Genomic DNA, 27,962 nt, shown 5'->3' with positions numbered 1-27,962 from the left:
TACTCTGAATGATAGAAAACTGTTATCTTTTTGATGGACTACAAAGACTCAAATTTGTATTACTATGTACCTGATTCTGTCCAGCTGTCCTATAGAGATAACAAACCCCTATGATTTTATTTCTTCCATTTAATACAAGGGAAGAAGTTACTAGAATGACTCGGCTCCTTTTTTTCCATACAAAAATGGAGACCAGGGGTTGTCCACTCCAAAAAATGGTATCAAGAAGTAGTCCATACAACTTGTTTAATATATTCGAAATGGAAAAATAAGTTGTTATTCACTCAAAACCTTGACGTGGTCACCACTTACTTTCATTAAATGAAACAGAGCTTGGACATTTTGCTATATTTGAGTCCTTTTGTGGTCCTCAGATGAAAGAAAGGCATGCAGATTTCGAAACCCATGATGAGAAGTTTCATTTTGGGGATAACTATTCCTTTAAAATGACAAAGATTACAATTTATTCATTATTGTAATCATTATCTGAATAACACACTATTCCCACTGTCATCTTTTGCTTGCTCACTGGGGGTTTGCAAGGCACTATATTCTTTCAAGCCGCTTGTGAAACAAAATGCAATAGGTCAAGTGCTATCCAGATAGAAAACTGATATAACACAAGAGATTGTTGCAAAATTTGGACCTAGCGGGATTTTACTTCACAAGAGGAGTTGAAACAATAACAGGTGGGTGCTTTTGTGCCTGGACACTGTAATTACATCAGTTCATCTGTCTCTACAGGGCTCTTAAGGTCAGAAACGATCCTTTGATTGACGTCGACCTTGCGCCCCCCTCTTGCATGATAAAGAGCGACTCGGACAATAGTCCCTCCCATAGTTATGAATAAAACATGATATTAGAGTTGGTCAAGAGGCAGAGGCTGTGCGCTGCTGTCTGTGCAGCGATTAAGATTCAGTATGCTAATAAAACAATTGAATCGTTTTCAAATTGCAGTAGAATCACGTTGATTCTCGACCAGTCCTCTGAGCACTCTTATAACAAATTACTGGCGTTTATTGATATGTAAGAGCGGATGAACCGGCCAATTCAGCACAAGTATGTGCGGAAGGGAAGGGGGCTGTCATGAGAAAAACACCCACAAATCTCACGCAGGTTACGCGGAAACCGGTGCCGACGCGGCTGAAGGAAGGTGGGACGGAAAGTAAAAGATAAACGAGGTACGTCTTCGCCTTTGGTATGTGTGTGTGTGTGTGTGTGTGTGTGTGTGTATACTGTGCCAGACAGTGGTTGTGTTCGCACTCGTTCACTATTTCCTATATAGTGAATGACAGTGAGTGCTCTAAATCAGCAATGAGTAAATGAAACGAGTGACGTATACACCGAGCGTCGAAGAGAGTGATAGAGCTGTCGCAGAAACGACTTCATCACATAATAACTTTTATTTTACATGTAGGCCTACATTACTTTGCAAAATAAAAAAAAATATATGTGTTATTCTTAAATAGGATGGTAGATTAATACAATAAATCTTCATTGTGTTTGTTTTTTACAAATGTTAATGAATAAAAAATGACATACGTTTAGTAAAATAGCTACATAATGCATACATTAAAGATACTGTAATATAACAAATAAAATCAATTAAGTCCGATCCTACCTGGGTAACGTTTCTGGGCGCCGAGATGGGAACATAGCACTTTTATGTGACCATAAAACAGCACTTAAGTTATCCTAGGTGAAAACCTATTTGAATCATCCACTAAATTATCATTGCCACCGTGTGCAGTCTCCTGATTTACAATAATATCACCTCAGTGAATTATTTAGTGAAGATGAATTCTTTATCTTAATGGCATAATAAAACACCATAACATTATCTACATAAATAAATTATACATTTTAAAATTTGTTATAATATAATTTAATATATTTTCTTGTTATTTTAATCAAATATTATTTTTCAAAAAGTAAAACAATACAGTCAGAATGAAATAAAACATTAGAGTAATGAAGCTGTAGACTGGCGTCTCTCGCTCGTGCTCTTTCTCTCTCCCGCATGCACTCCCTCTCCTGCACGTCAGTCCTCCCCGTGGTGGATTATGGGCAATAAACCGTTGTCGAGTGTATATCCGATGTACACTCAAAGCCGGAGTGCATTGTGGGTAAGATTGATGAACGAATGTAGGGAACAAATAGTAAACGAGTTAACTCAGAATTCGGATGCTACTACAAAATGGCCGACACCCAATATAGTGCACTATATAGTGGATAGGGGCGATTTCGGACACATTAAGTGTGTCAATAGCCAGCATGTTCCCTAAACAAGGCCAGCAGGAAAAACATCTGTCATTCACCGATTCTCAGGGTGCGACTCCGATTCGGAACGCACTTAGCATTAGTGTTTATAAAAATGTACTATGGTAACCATATTTACTGCAGTTACCATTACTGAAAACCACAATGAACTAATATGGGATCAGTTTGAAGAATCCTTCAGATTTTTTATTGTTTTGGAAACTGGAAACTGGACTTGGGGGGGACTACTCAAGTTTGGACTTGATTCCGAGTCACAAATCCAATTTTAATGGACTTGGACTTGGATGCATTTTTACTCGGACTTGAGCCTTTCGGACTTGGGATTTTTTTCAGGGTCTGGCTAAGTCCATGGCATTTGTGATGCAATGAAAAACAAACAAACAAACAAACAATAAAAATATAACATAGGGTGACCATATGTCCTCTTTTTCCCAGACCCATGCTCTCTTTCAGACCTGAAAAAAGCATCCAGACGGGATTTGAAAAATTGCTTCTAAATGTCAGAGATTTGGTTTTGTCTTCATGATGATGAAGACTCTCTAAAGTTAGTACTATCATACATTCAGTGTATTTGATACTGCACATCAGCTTTCATGCATATATGTTCTTACGTGTGATTATTCTGGCTGAGAGCATCAGCGCATACTCTTTCTAAGTAAATTTTTTACTCTCTTGCCCGTGCTGTATGTGTGTGCGGGAAAGAGATTGCCATTCACCAGACGTGCTCTGCCGCCCTCATCCAGAAATATCAATAATGTAAGTAGACTTTAAAAAGTAAGTTCCCCAACTCAGCAAATTATTAAATAGAACAAATGTTTTATCAGACTCAATATGCAACTAATACGCAAATTCATTTCTAACTGAAAATGTTGACTAAATCGAGACATATCAAATTTACTACATATCAGGCACATTTAAACTAATATTACGGATGAAAATAGACCATGATGGAAATTGTACAACTCAGTGCATTGCATATTGCACATTGCACATCACAATGAAGAACACAAGTGAGGGGGGATAAGTCTCTATTCACCTATTATCCATACTAAATATAATGTGAAAATATTGAAAAGTCAGCCCAAGGTGAGTTTGATCTTTACTGTAGGGAAGTAGGCTACACCTGGACACAGCAGGAGGACTGAAAAGTGTGAAGTGTAGTTGTTAAAGGGGGGATTAAAATGGGAAAGGAGGTGGCGGGAACCTGACGAACCATCAAAGTAATATTTTAATGAAAACTTAAACAAAAAAATATTTATATACAACAGTACTACTGTGATGATGAGGGTGGGGCCTGGCCGTGAGTGCGCAAACCCGGCCCTCAATCGGGCTAATCAGCCGGGGAGGGATAAAGACGAGCCAGATGCAGCAGTTCGGGAGCGAGAGAGCCACACTCAGCTGCCGTGTGTGTGTTTATGTTTGTGTCTTTTGTTCAGCTGAGTGTGGCTCTCTCGCTCCCGAACTGCTGCATCTGGCTTGTCTTTATCCCTCCCCGGCTGATTAGCCCGATTGAGGGCCGGGTTTGCGCACTCACGGCCAGGCCCCACCCTCATCATCACAGTAGTACTGTTGTATATAAATATTTTTTTAATGGCTAATCTGATCTTTTCTGTTTTTTATTTTATGTTGTTGTAATGAATTTTATGGGCATTATTACATTTTTTAATATTACCATTTATTAAATTTATTAAACACATTAAATGTATTTCACCCATAATTTTAGATAAAACTAAACTAAATTGAAATTCTAAATATTAATAACCCTGGTTGTAATGACTAACACATCTTTCACTTTCTTTAGTATATGTTTAAGTGGAGGGGAAAAAGCAACAAATAATTGAAATATTCAACAGAACACAATAAGAAATGTGTTAAAGGACATTTTTGTCTTCATACACCTAAAGCATGTGCTTTCATTCTGAAACCAATTTGAAATTTGTTCAGCAGGATACTAATCATTTGTTTTTTGCATTTAAATTGACATAGTTTTTCTTAGTAGTGAAGGTTAAAATAAGCTTAAAATATTAATGTTGAGTTACGGTTACAAATTTAATTCAGTTTCTTGAACAGATTTATTCGAACTCGTACTTGACTCGGCCTGTTATTGACTCTATCTTGAGTCTGACTCCGCCCTTTTTGGACTCAGACTTGACTCAGACTCGATTGTTTAAAGACTTGGAATTGACTCAGACACAACATAGGTGGACTCGAACCCAACACTAGTGGAAACTAATACTACGTTTGCAATTAAATGTTTACAGCATATTGTAGTAGGATAAAACCGTAGTGTAGTTGACGTTTTGGTGGAGGTTTAGATTAATTTACAGATTTTGCTGTTTCGGAAGGTAATTGGTACTTTATTTCACCAAAGTGGCATTCAACTGATCACAAAGTACAGTCAGGACATTACTGATGTAAAAAACTGCACCATCACTATTTGAAAAAAGTCATTTCTGATCAAATCTAAACAGACTCCATTTCCAGCATACATCACTCCAACACTAAATTGCTAATTTGGTACTAGAAAATCACTTGCCATTCACAGTTTAAAGTTATTTTGTTTGTTAAATGAAGCGTAACATTGTCTTTGTGTTGGTTTTTGAGTTGCCACAGTACACAATGGACTGGCATGTCAATATTATGTCAAAAATTGCAAAAAATAAACCAATTTCTCTAGAAACTCGTCAGTCAATCGATGCTTGAAATTGCCAAAAAACTGAAGATTTCATAAAAAGGTGTACACTACAGTCTTCAAAGACAAAGAACAACTGTCTCTAACAAGGACAGAAAGAGATGTGGAAGGTCAGATGTTCAACTAAACAAGAGGATAAGTACATCAGAGTCTCTAGTTTTAGAAATAGATGCCTCACATGTCCTCAGCTGACAGCTTCATTGAATTCTACCCGCTCAACACCAGTTTCATGTACAACAGTAAAGAGAAGACTCAGGGGTGCAAGCCAGGAAGAACTGCAAAGAAAAAGTCACTTTTGAAACAGAAAATTAAAAAGGAAAGATTAGATTTGGCAAAGAAACACAGACATTGGACAACAGATAATTGGAAAAGAGTGTTATGGATCTTAACCCCATCGAGCTTTTGTGGGATCAGCTAGACTGTAAGATGCATGAGAAGTGCCCGACAAGACAGTCACATCTATGGCAAGTGCTACAGGAAGCGTGGGGTGAAATGTCAGTATTTAAAAAAAAAAAAAAAAGAAAAGCAGAAATTGAGATTACAGTGAGGCACTTACTATGTAATTGAATGGGAGCCAGTTTTTGAATGTTAAAATACTCACTTTTTCAAAAGTATAGACACAAGAAATAAACAATATTCATGTTAACATGATTTTAGTGTGATAAAATCACTTAATATCCTTTACTGTGTAAAGTTATAGTACATTTTATAACTTGTCAACAAACCCTAAAACAACCATATAAATGACAATTGAAACAACTTTACAGCTCAAATAGATAAGTTTTAACAGAAAAAATTAAGGTGACTGCTTTAATAAAATTAGAAGTTTAAAATGTTTGCCTCTAAACCCTCCAAAAATTGGCCACATTCACTTCCTTATTCACTTAACTTTTATTGAACCCAGAATATTCCTTGAAGGGCTGTTCAGGCCAAACGCATTCTTGTGCTAAAAAAAACTAAAAACCAGCGCCCCAATTAGAAAAGAACGCAGATGTCTCAAGATGGTTTTAAAAAGTTGCAAAGAAGAATCAGAGAATACAGATAACATTGGATATGAGAAACCTGGTTTTGACCGTAGGATTGAGAGCATTTAAATGTGTGGTAACATTTAGTCTGTGAGAGAAAGAATTTATAATGTGTACTCCAGGTTCTCAATTTTATATTGAACATCAAGTGGCAACCCAGAGCAGTATCAAAATTGTTAATTATACAAAAGTAAAAATACAAAACGTCCTTAATTTAAACACAGTTATGTATTTATAATGCCATAAGTACCATAAATGTACTCATAAAGCCATTAACCGCATATGCAAAAAAAAAAGTGCATAACGTCTTGACCCCTGATTGTCAATAGATTAATTCTCTCAGTGGCCAATAAGTCACAGCTCAAAATACATTGTGGCACAAACCATGTTCAAAACATGGTCATTGCTATTCCGTATTTAATGTAGACTAGGTCATATCTTCCTTTAACGTGCATTGTTTTTTAATGGTTTTCAAGTATGAGGGCATGACACACAATGTTGGCATCTGCCTTATTCCGCTAGTTCCTACCATGTGACCTGATAAATTTGTTCCTAAATACTATAATACTATATATAGCATATCTCCCTTTTCTGACACACTCAATTCAGGTCTTGGAGTCTCCACTAACAAGCTGATAGGTTGAATCAGGTGTGTTTGATAAGGGAGATATTAAAAATGTCTAGGCAAGGAGGTGGCGGGAACTGGCAGAACAGTTAACGTAAACTTTAATGACAAAATGTAACTTAAAACAACATAAAACACATAGATGCGCACACACAGCGGCCACTTGTGTCTCTCTCTCGAACTGGCATCTCCGGCCCACCTTTATCTCTCTCTCCCAATAATTATGTGACTCAGGGCCGGCCGTGCACCCTCGTGGCAAAGGCCACGCCCTCCTCTTTGTCACGCTCATCCCCCGCCCAAATCTGGCCAGGGCGCAATCCGGACTGGCTTACCCCCCCAGCTCTGGAGGGGAGACGTGGCCCTTCTGGCCATTCCACCAGCCGATGGTCCACCCCGGCTCCTGGGAACCTGGGGAGAGACGAGAGGAGGGAGAGCGAAAACGAAAGGGCAAATGGGAGGGACACGGAGAAGGAAAGGGCGAGCGGGAGGCACACAGAGAGAGAGGAGTGAGGTAGAAAAACTTGCTCGCCGGTCCTGACACGTCGTCACCTGATCCTCAGCCACTCCTCCTCACTCTACGACAACAGGTGGAAAAATACCACTGCAAATTTGATCAAAATTACAATTGTAAATTTAAAAATAATAATAATAATTGAAAAATGAACCATGATCTGTAAATAGTTTAACACAAAACTCATAAATATTTGTGAAGAAGGAGAGCGATGTGAAAGGCGAGCCACGAGACCGCGTCAGCCGCCCCTCCAGTGCTTAACTTGGCATGGTTTCGCACCCCCACTCAATCCCTCTCCAGAAACCCCCGGATAAGGGCCGAGTGGGCCAGTTGAAATTATTCCTCCCCACCCCTTTTCCTCTTACACGTACTACCTCACCACATATCACAATTGTTCCCTATTCCTAATGTCTCACTTCTGCACACCCAACTTTTCATCTTTCCTTCTTAACTATTGGCTGAAGCGCCCTTTTTCTACTTCCTCTGCCATTTCCTTCAGAGACCTCTTCAGCGGTGATCCAAAGATACCAATGTCTTTCAACAGGTGCTGCATTGATGTTCCCATAAACCCTCGACACCCAACCTCCACGGGGTAAGTAGCCATCCTCCATCCATTTTCCCTGCACTCAGTGGCCAGATCAGCACAATTTAGCTTCTTCCTGTCACTTAAGGGATTCTCCCTCTTCCCATGGGACAGTAAGTTCAATAATTATGACTTTCCTTGCTGATGCCATCATATCACTATTTCCAGCCACAGAAGGTAATGACAATATCAGATGGAAATTCATCACCAATCACTTCCATGTGCCGGATTGATCTTGAATCCCTCTGTGCCATGCCTTGCGCGGCAACTTCCTTTTTGAACAAACTCAATGTGCTTCCTCTGAGGAGCATGATGGCCTTTGCTTGCCTTTATTCTACACACCTCTAGGATCTCTGCCTGCTTTTGCTGGACCTGATCATGCTGCCACCTGTCCTTGTACCAAGGCGGTTTTGCATCCAGCCAATATGCGTTTCAGATTTGACTCATAGGGCACAATTCTCCTCTTTACCATACCACAAAGACAAATTTCCAGGGCTTGGAAGGGTGTCATAGTAGGATCTTATTAGAAAACATTGCCTGGCCTGTGGTATCTTAAACAGCGCAGCCTATTCTTAAAAACTATTAGATGTACCCTCCCATTCGGTCTAGCCCTTGCTGCTTCTCGCTGACTGCTCAGATCAAATACCCTTCTTCTTCCATCCTAGTTCTGTCACTACCATCACACCTATGTTTTTTAGAGGCAGCTCAGTTTGGAAGCCATCCCCCATCCAAGGCCCACTCTTCCTGATTGGGTTCTTTCAACAATCTCTTGTTGCTTCAGTCTTGAAACTGCGCTGTTTACAGCCTCCTCTGCCTTCCAAGCATGGCCTGTTTGGACCCGAGTTTGATAAGCCCTCACAGGCTGGTCTGTTGTTTCCTTTAGTTCTAAGAACAACCTGATCTACATGACATCCGTTGCAGGTATCCCTGTTCTTCTATTCTTTTTTTTTCTCTTCTATTTGCAAAAATAATGTTTGGGAGTTTAACACTGAACTCTTTGCTGACGTGTACATGGCTGGATGGCTGAGGTTAATATGATATTTTTATTAATTAATGTCTGGTCTGGGCTGAATGTAGTTATGGGAAGGGGTGGGATGAGCCCACCCAATCAAACATTTGGGAAACACGGTTTTAACAAAATTATTTAAGTTTTTACGACTTGTGCATTGGTTAAAAGCATATGAGGGTGGGCTGTGTCTTGCAAACATTCAGGGTGGGCTGTAGACCATCCAACCAATCACAAAACAGCACCAGAAATGTTTCTATATTTGTCATTGGCCGAAAGTAACAAGAGAGAACTACTGCAAACCAGAGAGTCAAAGTCTGAGACGTCACGTGAGTGAGGTTGGTAATGAGAGATATTTTTGTGCAGTGCATATGTTTTTAGTGCTCATAAAGAGACCTGGTGGCAGAGGCAGACTGGCAATCGGGAGAAACTGGGACTTTTTTCAAAGGGCCAGCCGGAAAACAGGGCCGAACGTGCTGCGATAAGCTGAAATGGGCCGCCTCGTTATGCAGAATGGGCCGCAACATGGTGCTGCGATATGCCGAAGGGGGCAGCGATATGCAAAAAAGGACAGAGGCACATGACCTTTATTCTTGATGGAAGTTTTTCCAGACTTTTTATGGATTGCGCATTCCTTTTATCAAAACATGTGAATCTGTACTGTCCAGCCTGTAAGCCTTATTTATGGTTGTTAAAGTTGTCCGAGTGTCTGAAGTGGATGTTAGCCAATGAGAACATGCATTTCTTCGCAAGTTTTCAGGCTAATATACAGATTAAAATATACTTAAGAGGAAAGGGTTATGATCAGAATGAGATTTATTGCCAAGCATGCTTACACATTCAAGGAATTTGTCTTGGTGACAGGAGCTTCCAGTGCACAAACAATACAAAACAGCAACAAGACAGATAATGGCAAAAAATGATTAAAGAAAATTGAATTACAAAAAACAATAAAAAAAACGAATAATAATAATAATAAATCAATAAAAATTTAATAGACAATAATGTATATAGAATACACAATAAGACTAATATATTATATATACACTCACCTAAAGGGTTATTAGGAACACCTGTTAAATTTCTCATTAATGCAATTATCTAATCAACCAATCACATGGCAGTTGTTTCAATGCATTTAGGGGTGTGGTCCTGGTCAAGACAATCTCCTGAACTCCAAACTGAATGTCAGAATGGGAAAGAAAGGTGATTTAAGCTATTTTGAGCGTGGCATGGTTGTTGGTGCCAGACGGGCCAGTCTGAGTATTTCACAATCTGCTCAGTTACTGGGAATTTCAAACACAACCATTTCTAGGGTTTACAAAGAATGGTGTGAAAAGGGAAAAACATCCAGTATGCGGCAGTCCTGTGGGCGAAAATGCCTTGTTGATGCTAGAGGTCAGAGGAGAATGGGCCGACTGATTCAAGCTGATAGAAGAGCAACTTTGCCTGAAATAAACACTTGTTACAACCGAGGTATGCAGCAAAGCATTTGTGAAGCCACAACACGCACAACCTTGAGGCGGATGGGCTACAACAGCAGAAGACCCCACCGGGTACCACTCATCTCCACTACAAATAGGAAAAAGAGGGTACAATTTGCAAGAGCTCACCAAAATTGGACAGTTGAAGACTGGAAAAATGTTGCCTGGTCTGATGAGTCTCGATTTCTGTTGAGACATTCAGATGGTAGAGTCAGAATTTGGCGTAAACAGAATGAGAACATGGATCCATCATGCCTTGTTACCACTGTGCAGGCTGGTGGTGGTGGTGTAATGGTGTGGGGGATGTTTTCTTGGCACACTTTAGGCCCCTCAGTGCCAATTGGGCATCGTTTAAATGCCACGGCCTACCTGAGCATTGTTTCTGACCATGTCCATCCCTTTATGGCCACCATGTACCCATCCTCTGATGGCTACTTCCAGCAGGATAATGCACCATGTCACAAAGCTCGAATCATTTCAAATTGGTTTCTTGAACATGACAATGAGTTTACTGTACTAAAATGGCCCCCACAGTCACCAGATCTCAACCCAATAGAGCATCTTTGGGATGTGGTGGAATGGGAGCTTCGTGCCCTGGATGTGCATCCCACAAATCTCCATCAACTGCAAGATGCTATCCTATCAATATGGGCCAACATTTCTAAAGAATGCTTTCAGCACCTTGTTGAATCAATGCCACGTAGAATTAAGGCAGTTCTGAAGGCGAAAGGGGGTCAAACACAGTATTAGTATGGTGTTCCTAATAATCCTTTAGGTGAGTGTATATATATACATGCATAAATTCCAATCTCTTTCAAAAAACAACTGCAGATTATACTGTCTGTTATGTATGGAATAATGCAGTGTTATCAAGTGTTTATTTACACATGTAAAAAAAGAAATGAGCGTGTTTATTTATTTATAAATTTTCTTTTTTTTTTTTTTAAATTAGAAAAGAACATAAACACCTAATTTTGTGACTTGAGAAATGTGGCAAGGAGTGTTGAAGCTCCGTGTTTCACAACATATTTTCTGCATGGACAAATAAAATTACATGAGGTGAATGGATTGTCCATATTTTAATTCAGGAATGTAATATAGGATTTCAGGCTTCCTAATGCTACCAGTTCTGTTGCATTTTGCCAAGTTTTCCAATCAGTTTCTTCTATTAATCCCAGATGCAGACGAGCTATTTCTCAAGTTCTAAATCATCTTCTGATATTTCCTACCATTGTAATTATGTGAAATTAAACAGTAAGATGGCCAATTCCAATGAATTACCTCAATACTCTCTCCATTTTACACACATGTGGGGATATCTGGGAGGCAAACACGTTGCAATATACTATAGGCTACATAAAATTATGTAGGGAAATATCTCAAGGGCAGATTTATTTTGCGCTAAACCAAATCTTATATGAGAAAATGTTTTTTTGTTTTTAAGAATGAGGTCATGACGCACATAATTTTATCGGCAAAAGGCCATTTGAATGGAAACTAGTAGGAGGCAGCAATTTTCTACTAACTGTTTAAAGCATTTTCACCTTTTCAATAACAGAACAGCACAAAAAGTGGGTGGAAACTTAGTTATTGCCAAGTATCTGACAGACCTTTTGTTGGTTTCAAAGTTTTGTTTGTGCATTTCTTTAATAAAGCTTTAAAATCCATAGCACTAAGGTACTTTCCGCACATGGAGCACGAGGAAGAATTTGTATGAATTAGCCTCCAACCCTGCGCCTGTATATCATTTTTTTATGTTTATTTATTTTTTACTCTTGCGCAATTGACGAATAACATGAATACAATTCTGTATCTTAAACACATAAAATAGATTTGAGGAACATCTGTTTTATTCTTTATATATGTATATTTAGCAGGAGTCACACACATCATCCCGCCTGCATCTGCAAAAATATCAATAGGCCTACCCTTTACTACCCTACAAAGGCCATACTCATTAACTAACATTGACAAAGAAACAACTAACAAACAGAATAGTCAAACAGAAAGAATTGTCATAATTTAATATAATATAATCACTTCTTTAAGCAGTTCCCATCTGTGTCAAATTGTATGTGCTTAATCTTTTATTTTATTGATCTCTCCATTTAATATATTTCTTTTGAAATTTCCACTCAAACCTTTCATTCACGGGGACTCTGATTTGTCTTTGTAATTTGCTTTAAGGCTGTAATTCTGAAAGTGTATGGCTTTATTGTGTTTCTTAGTAATGGAGGTAGTATACCAAGAATGTGTGAGGGCCCACTTCAGTCTTATAATTATATACAATGTTTATCAATTTATTTATTTCAATATATTTTTAATATGTGGTATAAGTGTAAAATATAATAAAATTTGGCCTTTTGATCTTAACAATTATGCCATGTTATGCCAATTAAAGACATCCAATTAGTAGTCTGAGACCCCCCCCATCCCAAATGCCCACCTATGATATCCCCTACCCTAGCATAGGTGGCAGGAGCCGGGCCTGTGTCTGTAAAGTGCTTATATGGGGTTACATAAGGCCAAAAGCTGTCATTTACAGCTATCTTGCAAACTTATAAATATGATATGATTTGGGGGAAGTTGCTTTAAAAACAAAATATTAATAATTTTTTTTAAGCCATTAAGATAAAAATAGCTATTTCTAATTTTTGTGTTTTAGACAGGGAAAATTTTGCACTGATAGTGAAAAAATCTGCACTGACCCAATCAGGCCAGTAAAAAAAATCCTTAGTGTTGAGCCGTAAATCAGCTTAACATGCCACATTGGGTAACCTCATCATGGTCGCAATTAGTGGTTCTTGCTCTCAGTGGGGCTCGTGGTAAATTGTGTGTGGATCACGGAGAGTAGCATGAGCCTTTACATGTGGAGTCTCCGCGGTGTCATGCACAACGAGTCGTGATAAGATGCGTGGATTGATTGTCTCAGAAGCGGAGGCAACTGAGACTTGTCCTCCACCACCTGGATTGAGGGGAGTAACCGCACCACCACGAGGACCTACTAAGTAGTAGGAATTGGGCATTTAAAAAATTTAGTAAATCACTTTTATATTATCAGAAGTCAAAAACAGTAATAGATAGCTGCAATTACTTTTGCTTCAAAAAAGCTTGAAATAGACTTCAGAAGTGGTAAGAGGTGTGAGTGGTTAGACATGGGTAGGGTGTAATGAGGAACATTGTTTCCTCTCCGAATGCCTGGAACACTCTATAACCTCTGACCTTTTGCTGCAACAGAGCTAACAACATTTACTGCGACCTTGTGTAGGGTGCAGGTCAATCAATTGACGAATCAAACACACACAAAGACAATTCCAATGGTATCTCAGCCCTTCTAATGCCTCCTACGCACAACACGACTTTCAAAGACATCGGATCGTGGTACCGTTCATATTACATGACGAATCCGTGACAGGGGTGAACACATTACAAAACATTTCACTATTGACGAATCCCCGACGACTCTGCCTGAACTCAAGATTACGTTTCACAACAGAATACATGCGAGAAGTGATGCAAGATACAAAAACAAATGCATGATCATATGTTAGGCATTTCAGAATATGATGTGTATGTTTTTAATCGCCTCAAGTCATCATATATTTTATTGGATACAATATGAAAAAGTTCCTCCTACTGTAAAATCGAACTACTTGCTTACCTGACTGTCCAAAAGAATTGGCAATTTCTCTCCAACTCTTCTCTTTCTCAACCCGGTTGTGGTACAGATCAGATGAAATATCAAATAGGTGCTGGTGCTTCTGCCAATGTTCAACATTTTTTTCCTCCATTTCTTCGGTCCAATGAGACTTTCTTGAATCCGCAGCCATGCTAGTTGATGTTCTGTTGCAGGTACATCAGGATTCCTCCCACTGAAACTGCCCGTGCCCCGGTTCTTGCTCTCTCATTGGCTGTAGGTCAACGCTACAGTTGTATTCAGTCAAAATATATTTCACATTGCGTGATTTGTAATCGCAGACGGGTCCAGATATTTAACATTCTAGATATCTCGCTTCTCTCAAATCACGTCTTTGATAGTTCATTCATTGTGATCGTCGCTCACGGGAGTGAGCTCCGATCTGCCCACGATTTCAGGCTTTTGTCGGCGAGCGAAAATTGGGCTTAAAATTGTGTAGTGTAAACTCTGCATAAGTTTTAGTGCCTTCCTAGCTCTCCTGGGCATACAGTATAGATAGACACAACCTACAAATGCATAATCTTTAAACAGAGGGCTTTGAAATGTAAACTAAATATAGTTGGTCTACTCATGTAAACAATGTTTGTGGTCAGTATAAAGAAATACTAGCAGTCATGTCTCGATGCGGTTCTGCTTTCCAATTATCCAGCCCACATTTGCTGTTTGTAAGCATGGACAAGAGCCATGGAGTTCTAAAAATACACTGTACAACACTAGCCCTTTATAACACACACTCACCTGGCCACACCTGGTCTTTCTCAGCAATACTAATACTGTAAATCCTGTTGTTTATTGTTCTGTAATAGTCTGCTCCATGCAATTCAATTACTGTGCATGTCGAGTCCATTTTGATGGCCACTTTGATATTTCCTTGAAATATTTTAATGCTTTTTCCAGGCATTGCAATTGCCAGATTTTTTTTAAACCTGAGTACAAATAAAAGCCAAAACCTCCTGTGGCTTCGCAGGGGGAGGAGGGGCTCCTAGCTGAACACCTGGATCGGTCAGGGCCGCTGAGAGGGGTGGAGGAGACCCCTGCCAGCCGCTAAAATGCGGCGTGGTCAGAGAACCACTGACCGCGAGCGGGGAAGGTGCTCCTGGCCATCCGCCTGGAGTGGGAGTACCGCTGCCAGGGGTCGGAGGTCTGCCTCTGATCCGCCCGGGGAGGCCCGGCTGTCGTCATCTAGAGGGTGGTTGTCCCCCAGATATCGAAGGGGGTGTACGTCATGCCGGGGGCACCCCAGCCTGAGAGAATGAGGGAGAAATGTGATAGGGCAGAGGGCATGCCGGGCCGTGATTCCACACACCCTGCCCTGTGCCCCTAATTAGGTTGATTAAGCCCAAGAGGGATAAAGGCGACCGGAGACGGCAGTGCGACAGAGAGAGTGTTATGGGCAGCTGCCTGACAGCTGTGTGTGTTTGTTTTTTTTTGCTTAAGTTTATTATTAAAATATTATTTATACTATTAAGCTGGTTCTCGCCTCCACCTTTCCATTGAACGGTGTTACAGTTCTTTAAGGGTATTTCCCACAGGTCGTGTTCTGTTTTTAAATAGATTTTCTATGTAAACATGTGCTATATAGACATCTTCAAATGTTGCAACACTTTTCATTATGTTTTTCAGACCTGAGATTCCTGCGTTTTTCCATTCTGTTGATATCCGTATATCTTTTTTAAAATGCATAATGCATAATACATTCTGCGAGAACGGCCTCATATAGTGCAAAATGTCAAAGCATGCTGCCAGCCCTCTAATTATATCACCGCCGTTATCTAAACAAACGACAACAAAAAATATGTGTGGATACTTATATTGTAAAATAGGGATAAACTAGATGACCTCACTAATCGAGTTGGCCAACGTGATCCTCCCTACTTTTAATTTTTTCAGACAGCGAGCTGTTATTTATTTGATTTTTTTAAGATATCCCAGAGCAGTCTTAGAAAGATGGTTTCTTTGATTTTTAGGGTGTGATTGAAGATAAGGGTTAGTCCCCACGAAGAGGATGTGTGTTTTAATCCATTTTTCATATATCACACATTATGGTGAACTAACATGTGGAAGGAATAGAAAAGGGACTTATTGATTTGTCAGGGTGAAGGTGTTAGGAGACAAAAGGAGCCGACATTCCTTTTCTCTTAGGGTCAGGGTTGCTTCTTCTCTCTGTGGGAGCCAACAAATAGAAAAGCTTCAAGAATGTTGCCTCACAATAACTAATGAGCTCCTAATTGATCTCTTGCTGAAGTCCCCTTTGAGTCACTGGGAAGGAGAGAGAAAGTAAGAAAATATTTTATTTTAACTTCTGCGGCCTTTGCCAGGGTTCCATATACACCCCATGTTTGCTATAATCTCTGGCTGATTTTATATAATCCTTTTTATTACATGGCTACCAAATAAAAGCATTACCAGTCAAAAGTTTCTACACACTTGACAAAATTATCTTGTCTTGAGTAAATGTAAATATTAATTTCTGTCATTTGATTTAAATTTTTTTATCAAATTAATTACAGGCCGTTGCGATTAGTTAATTGAATTAATCGCATATATAAATATTTTCTGGTAAAAGCCCTCAAATAGCAATATTACATAATGATAAAACAATTATAGTTATATTTAAGAACAATAAATATATATTAAAGATGTAATAATTAAAAAGCAGTACACTGTGGCATATGAATAAATCATTCATAATACAAAACAAAAAGTGGCTTCAGAAGGCAGTATATTGTTTATTTCCATGTTATTTTCAGTTTTTAAATGCATTATTTTAATATAATAAATCACACTAATATATATATATATATATATATATATATATATATATATATATATATATATATATATATATATACACACACACACACAGACACACTGATCTGCCACAACATAAAAACTACCTGCTTTATTTTGTGTAAGTCCCCATCGTGCCGCCAAAACAGCCCCAACCCTAATTTCAGAGTAGCATTCAGAGATGATATTCTTCTCACCACAATTGTACAGATCAGTTATCTGAGTTACAGTAGACTTTGTGTGTGAATATATATATATATATATATTCACATATATATATATAAAATGATATAAATATTGATAACATCTAAACTTATGTATTTGTTTATGAAGGAGTTGAAATTAAAAGTTAATAAAGTTTAGACATGTCATTATTTTTGGTCACTACATATTTCCTATGTTTCACTGTTATTCTAACATATGGAAAATATTAGTAATAAAGACTGTGTAGTTGTGTCCAAACTTTTGATTGGTAGTGTAAATGCACATGAAATATTAATCTGAGTTCAAATATTTTTTTGAGAAGAAAGAGACCACCTAATGATATCAGAGACGTGAAACTAGCACAGCAGGAAATAGATTGCTTGGTAGGAACAACAATCATTTAAAGAGTTTAGTGGGCATTATACAAAATAATAATAATAATAATAATTGACCGCAGAGTGCCCCAACTGACCAATCTGTATCAAGTGTTCTAGAGGGCCATATCATAATATGTAGTAGCCTAATTCACAGATATCAAATCTCTGTTACCTCTGTCAACTGCAATATGGCGACTCCCAATAAAATCAGTAAAACTAAAAAACAAATTTATTGTAATAACAAGTGAAAATATATGCCTGATATCCAACAATGTCCTTGATTGTTCTGATTTTTGTTTCTTCCATGGTGATTGCGACCACACACACACACACACACACACACACACACACACACACACACACACACACACACACACACACACACACACACACGGAATAGATCCAGGTCTCCCCTAGGTAGCAGGACTGATTCATGCATATTTTAAATGTGAATATAGTCATTATCATCACTGGCTGACTATCTGTTTGAAGTCTTCGCATTTGGTTTCTAGTTATATGACACAAATTTACAGGCTCTCGTCCAGTGTTGATAGTGAAATTACAGTGCTTGTCAGTGTCATGGTAAAATTACAGTACCGACTGTGTTTGTACACATTGTTGATGGCCGAATAAATAGAACATTAGAGTGGTTATGTAAAATAGGAAAACAATATGTTTTAGAGCATGTGGATGGCTGAAACTTGTGTATATTAGGGTACACACACACATAGAGTAAAATGCAGCTGTTTATTGCAGTGTAGTGAGGTAAGACTCATTGTGAGCTTAACACTTATCCACCTACAGAACTGCCGTCATCTCTGATGGGCTGATGGGTTTTATATCAGTCCATGAGTCACTCAATCTCTGAGAAACACTGCAACCAACCCCTTCCAAATAGCACTGCACACAACAGATTATCTGATTCAAAGCCTCATTGTAGCTCTTTAAAGTATAATGGATATGGTCTATTTTCTAGGATTGCCTGAAATCTCCATGATATCTCCTCCTTTAAAGGGACAGTTCACTATGTTGTCATAATTTGTTCACTTTTATGTTGTTCCAAATTTCAGTCCTGTTGGCTGAATTCAATAATTGCAGTATATAGGGACCTGTGTGTGGTCCAATTGCAAAGTAATACATTACTTTAATTGAATTACTTTTTAGTTACAAAGTAGTGTCACACATTACATTCTAAATTCTTGCAATCAGATTACATTTACTGACCACATTTACAAGCACTTAAGAAAATGTTTTATTCCAGGGTTTTTGCAGAAAGCAGCATTCTGTTACTTCATGTAAACTAGACTGCCGGTTTCCATATGCCGTTTAAGGGATTAAGAGAAAGCAGTTTAACACAACTGGGTTTCTCCTGGAGAACGCAGTTTAACGTTTCCATGTAAATACATAAGCGGTGTTCTAGCCAGTTTTTGAGGAGTTTTCATGTGCATGGAACAGACAAAGGATAACAAACGTCATAGAATGGAGCCCAACAGCAAGTCAACAGAGTGGAAAGAATTCAGTACAGTGGGAAAATCACATATACTATAAACCAGTGTTTCTCAACTGATGAGTCACGACCCAAAAGTGAGTTGCAGGTCTATTCATGCTTGGTCACGGACAGCAGGGAAAGAATGATGCCATGGTTCTCCCATTGAAGATTTTTGTGATAGAGATTATTTAATGATATTATAATATTTAATGATTATTTAATAACAATCTCACATTTAGCTAAAGGCTTCTCATTTGCACTGCAATATTTTCGCGGTGCGATTAAAACATTCATGCGAGTGTAACTCGGGCTAATGATCTGCTTTGCTCTCTGACATCAACTGGGCTTCCCTCGATATTTTGGCGCGCATATCTCAAAACTGATGTGACCCATTTAAATTATATTGAGACTTCTAGTTTAAAGTGTTATGGAGGAAGTCAAGTCAAACCTCTCAAACAGTAGGCAGCCCTGACATGCCAAACAGCCCTGAGGAGGAAAAGAGCAACACTGTGCTATGTGCTTAAAAAAAAAATTATTTACACATCATCACCTTTACAAAACTGTTTCACAATTTTACATGAGTAAACATACTGTTATATTTTGACAAAATATTATAATTTCAAATGAAATAATCTGTAGGTAGAATCTATTAGACCTCATTTTAATATCAACAGTGGCAGTTGTAGTTAAAGTTTCAAAAAGTGTTTCTACTTGTATTTATTTACATCAATATTATAATTTATTATTATTATTATTAGCTTACTGTTATTTAAGACTAGCTACACTGACATATCCATGATAATGAGGAGCCTTTCCTCCTGTGATATTCTTTTTGAATGATGTTTGAAATTAGGAAACAAATGGGATAATAATGGGCTCATAGCCTATAAATAAATATTGTCTTCAATTTTGAAGGGGGGGGGGGTCCTGTAGCTTTTGTTGTTGACATGAACAACAAAAATAATGTCATTGATGCATGCCCTTATACTTGAAAACCATGAACAAACTATGCAAGATAAATGGAAATGCATACATTTTCTGAAAGATTTTCTGCGAGGTGCTCGAGCCTCTGCAGTTAATAGAGCGTATGTCTAGCTACACAGCATCTCGTTCCTTCTCAGGGAATCAAGCTTATGCACATAACCTAGACCTTGCCTTTCATAGAAACTGTGTTCCGTATGAATGCTATAGGAAGGATATACATTCATGCCATGCGCACAGTGGCAGCCAGCTGTCTAAGCCTGTGTGGCAAGCATACAGTGTTGCACAAGTTAGCTAAAGCATCTGAATTAAATAAATTATGGATTACTCCTGTTCCAACAGAGAGAACCTGGGAAGCACGAGTCAAACCAAATCAATAAAGTTATCAATCAATCCATCAAACCCTCATCTACATTATAAAATCTAACAAATGTATGCAGAGTGGACCACCTTGTGCCATAAAAATGTCCTCCAAGGACGCACCTCTAGCCAAACTGGGGAAAGCATATGTAACCTTTCATGCTCCTCTGACTCATATGGGGGAGGAGAGAAAGACTGTAAATGAATGGTCTGCAAGCAAAATTACGTAGAAATGACCCTGAGCAAATAACCCAAACAAGGTCTTAACACAACCATTGAACACCCTGAAATCAAAATCCAGCAAAATCCATACACAAGGGATTGATCGACAGGGCATGCAAATCACAGACTCTCATAAACGATGCCAATGCCACTAGCAGGGCCACTTTAAGTGTCAAAAACATACAAAAATAACTGTTGTCATGGGCTTAAACGGGGCACCCGAGAGCACCCCTAACACAATAGATAAATCCCATAAAGGGACGCGGACAGGATGAAAAGGTCTAAGCCTGTTTTCCCCACGCATAATACGAGAGACAAGAGACTATCTACCAACAAAGACTCCATTGATTAGCGCATGTTCAGCCGCTATAGCGACAACATAGATTTTAGGCGTTGACAGGGTAACCATGGCCCCAACACGCTCCTGCAAATGTCCAGTACTGTACTGATAGGGTAGTGAACTGGATTTTCACTTCATGCTGTACACCAAGAAGCGGGAAAAAAATGCCACTTATTGCAAAATGTTCTCGCAAGGAGAACATGTCCCATTCTGAATATCGCTAGATTCTGGCATATTGACTACACAAGCTGGAGACATGCACGCCTGCATCGCCCGCGAGTCTAGCTCGATACTTAGAGACATAATCTGTTGTCTTGGCAACAGGATGCTCTTGTCTTGGTTCACTTGCAGCCCTAGATCTAACACCAACCAACCAGCCTCAAGGGTGTCAGAGCTACATCCATGCATTTCGTGTGGTGCCAGAGTTAGTCCGTATGGAAGGAGGCAAAATTGGTTTGCTTTGCCCCCAAACGCGAATCGAAGAAAGCACCTGTGCTTCGATGAAATCTGAATATGGAAATAAGCATCCTTCAATCTACTGCCAGAAACCAGTCCACCTGCTGTACTTGTGAGACTACTTGCTTCTGCGCCAACATTCTGAGTTGACATTTCATTAGAGTGAAAATCAAAGTCTCAAATCCAGAATGGGATGCAAGCCGCCATGATATATCCATGATCTAACCATGATCTATTGTTTGAATTACCCATTCCAAAACATTTTTCAACTGCTGCCAAGTCACCAGACGGGAAGACAGAGGAATTAATGCATGGTTCTCTCCTGTAGCGTAATGAGTAACCACTAGATGGCACTCTTGGCTTACTTTGGCAACTGTTCTACAATCAGCAGCACATCAGAAGGAGGCCCCTGTGCCTTCGCTACTGTGGCTGATTGAATGAAAGTAAATAATGTTTTGCCTGTATTATATCCAGGCATGTATAAAAAAACACTCTGAAGTATCTAGCGCAGGGACACTCATGGAATAAAACATCTTCCCTGGCATGTTGAATGGGGAATATTGTAGGGAGAATTGCCTTTATTATATCTAGGCATGTATAAAAGTCACCCTGAAGTGTATATACAGCAGGAACATTCATTGATAAAACCTCTTCCCTGGCATTTTGAGCAGGGAAGAGTGTGTGAACATGGGGGGTATTGGGAACAAACTGGTCAGCCACAAAAACCCCAGCATTCCTATGGGTGGACAGCTTGTGACTGTGTGTTTGGTGTACACTAGTTGAACATCGAATTCTGTTATGCATGCCTCGAGACTCTTGGTCATGTAGACAGAGGCTGAATTCGAGATGCAATCTCTCAATGTTTGCTCCCCAGCGCAAGCTGCTGGAGGAAACTGAACTATATTCTGGTTATCGGGCTTTCGAGACATATACAACGGTGAACTTATCCGATACTGACCAAAGGGCAAACGGGAGAAATGGATATGTTTATATGGTCCAATTCCGTTCACTGAATGGTGGCTCACCTTTAGTTACATAGCAAGCCCCGTAAGGCTTGTGTGTAGACCTATATTTATTGTACTTTGAGTTATATTAAGGCGTGCCATGAGACCCTTGGTCATGTAGGCAGAGGCAAAACTCAAGCTGAAAATCTGTAATGCTCATTCGCCAGCACAAATTATAGTGGGGGAAGCTGAGCTAAATTGGTCTACTGAAAAACTGGTTAGACACTAAACCGGTCCTAGCATATACAATGGTGGAACAACATGTTTTAGACAAAGTGCTTTTGCACACTGGATAGAGAATTTAGTTGAGAAAGTTCAACATTAATTCACAATGTTATACACAGTGGGAGACAGACACAATTGGGGGATTGAGGTGTGAAGAATGGCAAACTTGTCTTGATAGTGAACTCCGCTTCATCAATAAATACTTTAGCGGGCTTTGGCTGGTCAGAATATGGTCCTCTGAACGTCACCGCTACGAAGCCCCAAGCACTCGTCTGTGAGACGCGATTCACGTGGGGGGAGCATTTGCTAACCTCGATTCATAGGAGGTGGCACAAAGTCTGTTGTCTATCACCCTTGAAAACATAAGCATCACCTTTTTTTCATTCCCCAGTGTGAGCCGCATGGGGAAATCGAGGGAAATTCCAAATGAATCTGGTGAACTCAAAAAGGCACTCCTTAACGTGATGTGCTGGTTGGACTGTAAAACCATTGTGTGTAGATCCAATAGCTCTGAAAAGAGTGACATTCATGCTGCCATTGTAAAATCGGGCAGAGATAGCAGTGCACATCTCTTCTCTTGCCAGAATGCCCACGTGATCCATGAAACGGGCAAAAGAAAGAGTCACCCAGCACACCCTGGATTCGAACTTGCGACGCAAGGGGTGATAGTTAGCATCAGGACTCGCTGAGCTACCCAGGCCACCAACAGGCAGAAATATTTGTTTTTAACTCTTAAATAAAATTATTAATAAACTATGTTAAAAGTGTTGATTCCAATACATCCAATTTGTAACTGAAAACTAGTTCGTGTATTACTGCATATTGCTGTGTCCATGTCTCTAGGTATCAGTATCAAGTACCAATACCAGTACCAAGTAGGCTTCCATTTTGGCAACATAAACACAAATTACAGATTTAACTTTAAGGTGCGTACACACTGCCAGCGACTTTGTCGCTGCAGGTCGCCAGTGGCTGGCGGTGAAGTCGCTAGTGGGTGTTCCCACTACTGGTTGCCTAGTAACGTATATAAATGACATTCACGGATGTCATTCCATTGCTGTTGACAGCGAATCTCTTTTCTTGCCACTAAAAACAAACATTTTGGGGGGAAAAGACTAAATATAAATGGAATCAGTACATAAAATGCTTTATATCAAAGATGAATGAGAAACAAGGCGTGCTGTTTGCCATAGCGGCTGTTTATCTGTGGCGAAAATGCAAATGCCGGTCTGTCTGGGTCCATAAAATCCCCGTAATCTCAGATACACCTTTCCATGCAGTATTTTTCTTAAAAATGTCCTTGTACGTGGGAAGAGACATATCATAGAGCACTGGAAAATTTCTAACAGCAAGAATTAGCCTTTCATCCATCTTTCCGTTACTGCAGGAGCTGAGAGAGAGAAGGATCACATGAGCTCTCCCGTCTTCTCGCCTATTGGCTGTCACTTCCTTTAGTCGCTCTTCATTTGAATAAAGTTGAACTTGTCTCAACTTTGTCGCGTCGCTGGACACGCCCACATCTAGTCGGCAACAGTCGTGACAGCTCGTGTCGCCGGAAGTCGCTGTACTCTCATTGAAAATGAATGGGATGGAGTCGCTGTCGCGTGCGATGGCGCTGGCACTGTGTACGCACCTTTAGTGCTAGAGTAAATGGGATCAATGATGATTTCATGTTTACTTTAACGATAAACAATTGTGTTTCTGATTTTCCTCATAACTGTTTGAGGAAAACTCTTAATAACAGAAAACTATGACTATTTGGTTAAATTCAGTTGCGTATGCATATTATTAATAATATTTTTTTTCTGCTAAACCTTGTTACATATTGTGTTTATAAATGTTGAAATGCATCTTGAGATCTTTTACACTTTTCACTGGTAATTTCTCAATAGTGCATATTTGTGAAACAGAAAGTAACCCTGTAAGATTTGGCTGAGATAAACTGAAAATAGAAAAAAACACCTTTATTTCTCTGGAGTGTGAAAGAAATGAGTCAAGGAACTAAAAGTACAGGACTTGTGATATTGCATCAGTCATGGAGAGAGAGAGAAAGAGAGAGGTTGTTTTGAAGTAATTGTGTTTTTTTAATGAATCTGGTAGTTTGGAGTGCGTTTCCTTTACAATGACGTAACTCACTGTTTAACCACCATAGTACGATGCGTCATTGGAGACATTAAAATGCTAGTCACTTTTATCTCTTAAACGGCTGCAATCACATTTGCATATCTTTTCAGAACGCTTTCTGCAAAACCCTGGAATAAGCCGTTTTCTTTAATGCATGAAAACAGTCAAAGTCTTGACAGAATGAAAGACACACTCAATGACCACTTTAATAGGTACACCTGTATACCTACTTATTCATGTGATTGTCAAATCAGCCATTGGTGCGGCAGCAGTGCAATGCATAAAATCATTCAGATATGGGTCAGGAGCTAATGTTCACATCAACCATCAGAATGGGGGAAAATGTGATCTCCGTGTTCTCGACCGTGACATGATTGTTGGTGCCTGGCGGGCTGTTTTGAGTATTTCTGTAACTGCTGATCTCCTGGGATTTTCCCCTCATTTAGGTCTCACTAAAATAGAAATGCGGTAACCAGCTTGGATTTTACAATGCAACACTTATCACCACCAGACTCTGAGTTGAAGAGGAAAAACCTCAATTGTTTGTCCTCAAATGGATGAAGGTCTTCTTTGTCCCAGACTGACTGTTAAAATTCAGCAGAACCCCAGGAAAAAGGGGCACTATCTCTAGACTAATTGGCTCAGTGATGGATACAGGTTTATGAGGGGCAACGGCTACAGCTGTAACTCAAAGGGTTACTAGGGAGAAACAGAGAAAATAATTCTCTTACCTTTGAACTTTAACCTCTGACCTTTAACCAAAGTTGTGATTAAATTAACTAGTAAATGGATTTACTACATCTGGTGCTGGTGTGTGCAGCTTAAATGGTTTGTTTGCCCAAACAGGAATATTTGGCCATTATTCACTCAATCTCATGCGGTTCCAAACTTGAATGATTTTCTTTCTTATGCAGAACACAAAAGGAGAAATATAAATGATACGGTCTATTTCTTCTGTGATGGTCACTATAAATGTATATACTATTGCTAGCGCTGCATAATAAACGTGATCTCATGAGAATTTTTAAGCAAACGCACATTCTCTTACATTTGCATAGACATTGAAACGTACAATATTGTTGGATTGACAGCATCTAAACTTCATCATTTTACATATTAATGCCTATAGAAACGTACAAATGTTTACAATTGATTAAAATTGAATAATTCATAGAATAAAGTTAATTAAATCAGATTAGTTAAATGCCATCACATTGATTTAATGCAGTTGACATAATATGACATTTTAATGGTTTCATTCAGTTCTGTGTGATTTCTGCTGCCCTATGCAACATTTTAAAGGATTATATCACTTTAACCAAGAATAATCTTTCAAATGTGAAAACGAATAAAACTCTGTAATCGTTTAATCATTTAGTAAGGATTTAATTTTAATTTTGTTTGCCATAGAACACAGAAGGAGTTTTCAGAATTAGCCCAAAAACTAAATAAACCACAAAAAGCACCATAAAACATCAAATTAATCCATATATTTGTTAGCTATAATCCAAATCTTCAGACTGCTTTCTTTTTTGTAAAGAAGCGACCCGATTCAAGCCTTTTATTCAACGATCTCCATCTCCATCTGCCGTCAACCTCGTGTAACCGTCAACCCGTGTTGGCTGGTTTAGTTTTCAAAATAAAAAATTTGCCGCCCCAAAAAGCATTACGACTAGCCATTTTATGGCAGTGATGTTGAATGCTCAAGTGTCTCCTGGCCTTTGCAACATGCCATATTCTGAGATGTACATATTTAAATGAGATATGACAGCACCGTTATGGAGAGCATCAGGAGAAGATTTACAGCGATTAATAATTTAGATATCACTCTCTATCTCACACAAAGCTATTGTACGCTGTCAGAGAGCACATTGGATGCAGTGCAAAAACCTCTCATGTCTATAATTGTTAGAGTCTCAGACACTATGAAAGACAAAAAAGACATCCATTTATGAAATCAACAAAAGCACTGAGCATTGAATCCAGAGAGGAGAGTATGAATATGAATGTGCTTGACTGTAGTGCTGCTTCAGTAAGAGTATATCTGGCGGTACCACTCATCTACGATAATAACCCAGCTTTAGCATATCTGTATGACTAAGGGATATCACTATGCTAGTGAAACGATAGAGAAAACACCCATCAACTCACAGAAAGGCATGTCTGCTACTTACTCAGCTACACAGATGTGCAGCAATCTGGGTTGTTTTATTCAGCAACGTCTGTTACCTTTGGAGAATTTGGCATATATTAATAAAGTGAGCCCTTTAACTAATATAATTTTTTATGGAAAACTTAATATTTCTGTATCTCTGAATAAAGGCATTCTCACGCCAACTCTGGTGTGCCTGAACTGACCCTTAGGATTAAACGGTCTGTTTCTTTGCTGCTGTGCCTTCAAAGGGATAGTTCATCCAAAAATGAAAATTCTCTCATCAGTTACTCACCCTCGTGCTATCACAGATGTGTATGACATTCTTTCTTCTGCTGAACACAAACAAAGGTTTTTAGATAAATATGTCAGCCTGTAGTTCCTCACAATGCAAGTGAATGGGGACCAAAATTTTGAAGCTCAAAAAGCACATAAGCCAGCATAAAAGTAATCCATAAGACTCCAGTGGTTAACTCTACAGTATATCTTCAGAAGCGACATGTGTCGGTGAGAAACAGATCAATATTTTAGTCCTTTTTACAATACATTCTCCTTGCCCATTTTGTGGCGATATGCATGAAGATTGTGCTTCAAACACAAATTTCTGAAAATATGGATTTTACCACTGGAGGAGGGCTTGGCGATATTTTAATAAAAAAATATTGTGATATCCCATTACCTTGCCAATCCCCACAGTTGAGGGATCTGTGAATATTATTGCTTTATTGATTTATATCTCCATTTCACTTTTACATCTGAAAGTCACATGTGGTGCCTGTTTAGTTTCACTTTCACATCTGGAAGTGAAAGTTATCATGAAGATTTAGAAAAAAAGGACTTTTTATACTATTCTGGGAGGAAGGGAACCGTCCTTGTAATCCGTCACTACCGCCTGGGCGTGGGTGTGTTTGTGCCACAGTAGCGCCGTGCCTGCCGTAATTGCACGGTGTCCGGCGATCGTGATAATGATGGCCGTAAACACCGGGTTTGTGAACCATTTTCTTTCAGAAAATGTGGGTACCGTAGCCCCTTGGCATGCGGCAAAATTAAAAGAAAAGGCAATAAAAGATACTCCTCCCGGCCCTCCACCAGGGAATGGAGTGGTCTTCTTGCCAGCTCCAGGTGCCTCCACGTCCCTGGTTTAGTCCCCTTTCATCCCCTAGAATACTTCCTTGGGTTCTTGGTGGCAGGCCATGAGACGTGGGGCATCTGTTTCCTGCAGGTGGCTCTATGCCAGGGATCTTGAGCCGGACCGATTCAGGATATGTTGAATAGCCTCCATCTGCTTCTTAACCGCTGAGAACTGCTGGTCAAAGTCCTCGACGGTGTCATCGA

The 27,962-nt window shown here is 39.2% G+C and overlaps 1 protein-coding gene across 4 annotated transcripts in view; it reads left to right on the top strand.

Moving 5' to 3' along the window:
• Positions 1-932: 932 nt before the first annotated feature.
• Positions 933-27,962, top strand: part of LOC127633782 (protein TANC2-like) — a 203,351-nt gene continuing 176,321 nt past the window's right edge. For 2 of the 4 annotated variants that reach the window (XM_052113091.1, XM_052113090.1), the window contains exon 1: positions 934-1,181. The gene's annotated coding sequence lies outside the window, so the exon portion shown is untranslated. Of the gene's footprint in view, positions 1,182-27,962 lie in introns of all 4 variants that reach the window. The other 2 variants (XM_052113089.1, XM_052113092.1) reach the window with 2 other exon arrangements.

The sequence above is a fragment of the Xyrauchen texanus genome, chromosome 40 (assembly GCF_025860055.1).
Source record: "Xyrauchen texanus isolate HMW12.3.18 chromosome 40, RBS_HiC_50CHRs, whole genome shotgun sequence".
Classification (NCBI taxonomy): domain Eukaryota; kingdom Metazoa; phylum Chordata; class Actinopteri; order Cypriniformes; family Catostomidae; genus Xyrauchen; species Xyrauchen texanus.
Note: the sequence above shows the minus strand (reverse complement) of the source record. Positions and strands in the feature narration are given on the sequence as shown.